Here is a 5,000-nt window from a genome sequence, read left to right as displayed (position 1 = left end):
AAGCCCGGAGCCCGGGGCAGGGCGACCCCGGACGGACGGGGGTCCGCCTGGCCCCTGCCCGCGGGGGCAGGCTCCGGGTTGACCTGGTGGCCGGAGGAGAATTAAGCCCGGAGCCCGGGGCAGGGCGACCCCGGACGGACGGGGCTCCGCCGGCCCCTGCCCGCGGGGGCAGGCTCCGGGTTGACCTGGTGGCCGGACGGGAATTAAGCCCGGAGCCCGGGGCAGGGCGACCCCGGACGGACGGGGCTCCGCCGGCCCCTGCCCGCGGGGGCAGGCTCCGGGTTGACCTGGTGGCCGGAGGAGAATTAAGCCCGGAGCCCGGGGCAGGGCGACCCCGGACGGACGGGGGTCCGCCTGGCCCCTGCCCGCGGGGGCAGGCTCCGGGTTGACCTGGTGGCCGGAGGAGAATTAAGCCCGGAGCCCGGGGCAGGGCGACCCCGGACAGACGGGGGTCCGCCTGGCCCCTGCCCGCGGGGGCAGGCTCCGGGTTGACCTGGTGGCCGGACGGGAATTAAGCCCGGAGCCCGGGGCAGGGCGACCCCGGACGGACGGGGCTCCGCCGGCCCCTGCCCGCGGGGGCTGGCTCCGGGTTGACCTGGTGGCCGCTCGGGACTTAAGCCCGGAGCCCGGGGCAGGGCGACCCCGGACGGACGGGGCTCCGCCTGGCCCCTGCCCGCGGGGGCAGGCTCCGGGTTGACCTGGTGGCCGGACGGGGAATAAGCCCGGAGCCCGGGGCAGGGCGACCCCGGACGGACGGGGGTCCGCCGGCCCCTGCCCGCGGGGGCAGGCTCCGGGTTGACCTGGTGGCCGCTCGGGACTTAAGCCCGGAGCCCGGGGCAGGGCGACCCCGGACGGACGGGGGTATGCCGGCCCCTGCCCGCGGGGGCAGGCTCCGGGTTGACCTGGTGGCCGGTTTGCTTTCGGGCCACCAGGTCAACCCGCTGCCTGTATGGGGTTGACCTGGTGGCCGCTTTCCTTCCCGGCCACCAGGTCAACCCGCTGAATGTATGGGGTTGACCTGCTGGCCGCTTTCCTTCCCGGCCACCAGGTCAACCCGCTGAATGTATGGGGTTGACCTGCTGGCCGCTTTTCTTCCCGGCCACCAGGTCAACCCGCTGAATGTATGGGGTTGACCTGCTGGCCGCTTTCCTTCCCGGCCACCAGGTCAACCCGCTGAATGTATGGGGTTGACCTGCTGGCCGCTTTCCTTCCCGGCCACCAGGTCAACCCGCTGAATGTATGGGGTTGACCTGCTGGCCGCTTTTCTTCCCGGCCACCAGGTCAACCCGCTGAATGTATGGGGTTGACCTGCTGGCCGCTTTCCTTCCCGGCCACCAGGTCAACCCGCTGAATGTATGGGGTTGACCTGCTGGCCGCTTTCCTTCCCGGCCACCAGGTCAACCCGCTGAATGTATGGGGTTGACCTGCTGGCCGCTTTCCTTCCCGGCCACCAGGTCAACCCGCTGAATGTATGGGGTTGACCTGCTGGCCGCTTTCCTTCCCGGCCACCAGGTCAACCCGCTGAATGTATGGGGTTGACCTGCTGGCCGCTTTCCTTCCCGGCCACCAGGTCAACCCGCTGAATGTATGGGGTTGACCTGCTGGCCGCTTTCCTTCCCGGCCACCAGGTCAACCCGCTGAATGTATGGGGTTGACCTGCTGGCCGCTTTCCTTCCCGGCCACCAGGTCAACCCGCTGAAAGTATGGGGTTGACCTGGTGGCCGCTTTCCTTCCCGGCCACCAGGTCAACCCGCTGAAAGTATGGGGTTGACCTGGTGGCCGCTTTCCTTCCCGGCCACCAGGTCAACCCGCTGCCGGCATGGGGTTGACCTGCTGGCCGCAGAGGGGCAGGCTCCGGGTTGACCTGGTGGCCGGACGGGGATTAAGCCCCGGCTCGGAGCAGGGCAAGCCCGGGCGGAGGGGGGTCCGCTTGGCCCCTGCCCGCGGGGGCAGGCTCCGGGTTGACCTGGTGGCCGGTTTGCTTTCGGGCCACCAGGTCAACCCGCTGAATGTATGGGGTTGACCTGCTGGCCGCTTTCCTTCCCGGCCACCAGGTCAACCCGCTGAATGTATGGGGTTGACCTGCTGGCCGCTTTCCTTCCCGGCCACCAGGTCAACCCGCTGAATGTATGGGGTTGACCTGCTGGCCGCTTTCCTTCCCGGCCACCAGGTCAACCCGCTGAATGTATGGGGTTGACCTGCTGGCCGCTTTCCTTCCCGGCCACCAGGTCAACCCGCTGAATGTATGGGGTTGACCTGCTGGCCGCTTTCCTTCCCGGCCACCAGGTCAACCCGCTGAAAGTATGGGGTTGACCTGCTGGCCGCTTTCCTTCCCGTCCACCAGGTCAACCCGCTGAATGTATGGGGTTGACCTGCTGGCCGCTCTGCTTCCCGGCCACCAGGTCAACCCCCTGCCGGTATGGGGTTGACCTGCTGGCCGCAGAGGGGCAGGCTCCGGGTTGACCTGGTGGCCGGCAGGGACTTCAGCCCCAGGGCCCCTGGCAGGGCGACCCTGCCCTTGTTCCCCAGAAAAGGAGAGAGCTGGCTCGCAGCGGGAAAAGCTGCCTACGGCACCTGGGATTCCCAGGCGGTCACCCATCCAAGTACTAGCCAGGCCCGGGACGGTTTACCTTCCGAGATCGGACGGGATCGGGGGCCTTCCGTCCGGTATGGCCGTAGGCACTCGGCTCCGGTCCGCCTCGTCCCCTTTCCCTTACTGACTCCCCTGCCTCGGGTGGGCCCGATCCTTTTTTCCGTTTTTTTTTTTCGCTCCGGAGGCTTCATGAGCCCCCCCCCAACACCCCTTTGGGGGTCGGTGAAAATTTTTTTTTCAGACTTCCAGGGGCCCGATCCTGGCCGCGGGCACCCGGCTCCGGGCACCCGGCTCCGGGCCGCCTCGTCCCCTTTCCCTTACTGACTCCGCTGCCTCGGGTGGGCCCGATCCTTTTTTCCGTTTTTTTTTTTCCGCTCCGGAGGCTTCGTGAGCCCCCCCCAACACCACTTTGGGGGTCGGTGAAAAAATTTTTTTCAGACTTCCAGGGGCCCGATCCTGGCCGCGGGCACCCGGCTCCGGGCACCCGGCTCCGGGCCGCCTCGTCCCCTTTCCCTTACTGACTCCCCTGCCTCGGGTGGGCCCGATCCTTTTTTCCGTTTTTTTTTTTTTTCGCTCCGGAGGCTTTATGAGCCCCCCCCAATACCACTTTGGGGGTCGGTGAAAAAAATTTTTCAGACTTCCAGGGGCCCGATCCTGGCCGCCGGCACCCGGCTCCGGGCACCCGGCTCCGGGCCGCCTCGTCCCCTTTCCCTTACTGACTCCCCTGCCTCGGGTGGGCCCGATCCTTTTTTCCGTTTTTTTTTTTTTCGCTCCGGAGGCTTTATGAGGCCCCCCCTAACCGTTTTTGGGGTCGGTGAAAATTTTTAGTCAGACTTCCAGGGGCCCGATCCTGGCCGCGGCTTCGCAGGCTGGCCTGGGGGGGGGGGCATCTCTAGCTCCGGCCGCGGACGGCGAGACGCTCGGCCACCAGGTCAGCCCGGAGGAAAAGGCTGAAAAAAATGTCTAAGTCCCCCCGGGACACCAGGTCAACCCGGAGGAAAAGGCTGAAAAAAATGTCTAAGTCCCCCCGGGACACCAGGTCAACCCGGAGGAAAAGGCTGAAAAAAAGTCTAAGTCCCCCCGGGACACCAGGTCAACCCGGAGGAAAAGGCTGAAAAAAATGTCTAAGTCCCCCCGGGACACCAGGTCAACCCGGAGGAAAAGGCTGAAAAAAAGTCTAAGTCCCCCCGGGACACCAGGTCAACCCGGAGGAAAAGGCTGAAAAAAAGTCTAAGTCCCCCCGGGACACCAGGTCAACCCGGAGGAAAAGGCTGAAAAAAAGTCTAAGTCCCCCCGGGACACCAGGTCAACCCGGAGGAAAAGGCTGAAAAAAAGTCTAAGTCCCCCCGGGACACCAGGTCAACCCGGAGGAAAAGGCTGAAAAAAATGTCTAAGTCCCCCCGGGACACCAGGTCAACCCGGAGGAAAAGGCTGAAAAAAAGTCTAAGTCCCCCCGGGACACCAGGTCAACCCGGAGGAAAAGGCTGAAAAAAAGTCTAAGTCCCCCCGGGACACCAGGTCAACCCGGAGGAAAAGGCTGAAAAAATGTCTAAGTCCCCCCGGGACACCAGGTCAACCCGGAGGAAAAGGCTGAAAAAAATGTCTAAGTCCCCCCGGGACACCAGGTCAACCCCGAGGAAAAGGCTGAAAAAATGTCTAAGTCCCTGCTCGGCCATCAGGTCAACCCCATTCAAAGTGACGGGTTGACCTGATGGCCGGCAGTCTCACGGAAGTCCGGATGGGGTCGCCAAAAGTGCCCTCGGCCGACCGAGAGAACCAGGAGGTCGGATAGGATTTCAGATTGGTCCCCCTAAATTGGCGGTTGGATTTTTCGACTAGTTCATTTTGACGGGTGCGAGGAGATTTCTGAGAACAGGTTTTTCGGAACCTGTGAGAACCAGAGATGAGCCTCGGGGACCAATCTGCGCGTTGTACCCGATCTTGTGAGGGGGGACAGGGGCACGTTGGCAGGTGGGGCGGCCCCCGGCCCCCCCGAGCCCCCCCTTTTCCGGCTCTTTTCCTCCGGGGACCCCGTCGTCCCCTCGCACCCCCGGTGCAGGCCCGGTGGCCGGGATGCGAACTCCGACTGTCGGCGCCCCCCGGAGGGAGGGGGGGCCCGCTCCTCTCTCGCCTTCCGATCGATGTGGCGCTCACGTTCGCGACGGGAAGGGTCCTTCGCGGGCCGGCGCCCCCGACCGCAGGGGGCGTCTGGCGTTCAGGCGGATCGGGTCCCTCTTCCTCTTCGCGTCCCCGGATCCTGGGGCCGATTGGGACTTTCCTCCTTTGGGGGGGGGCCCGGGCGCGTGCCCGGCCCTCCGCGCCGTGGGGCCAGCCGGCCGAGATCTCCGCCCTGCGAGGTCGAGCGGCTCCGGCAGCCCACCCAGGGGTCTGAAAACCCAGGGAGCCG

At 65.6% G+C, this 5,000-nt stretch overlaps 1 non-coding gene across 1 annotated transcript; it reads right to left on the bottom strand.

The window, feature by feature from the left end:
* Positions 1–2,562: 2,562 nt before the first annotated feature.
* LOC141979403 (5S ribosomal RNA) lies at positions 2,563–2,681 on the bottom strand. The gene has a single exon (XR_012636818.1). It is a non-coding gene; the product is annotated as a 5S ribosomal RNA (ribosomal RNA).
* Positions 2,682–5,000: the final 2,319 nt, after the last annotated feature.

The sequence above is a fragment of the Natator depressus genome, chromosome 28 (assembly GCF_965152275.1).
Source record: "Natator depressus isolate rNatDep1 chromosome 28, rNatDep2.hap1, whole genome shotgun sequence".
NCBI classification, from domain to species: Eukaryota; Metazoa; Chordata; order Testudines; family Cheloniidae; genus Natator; species Natator depressus.
The sequence above is the reverse complement of the archived record's forward strand: the minus strand, read 5'-3'. Positions and strand labels throughout refer to the sequence as shown.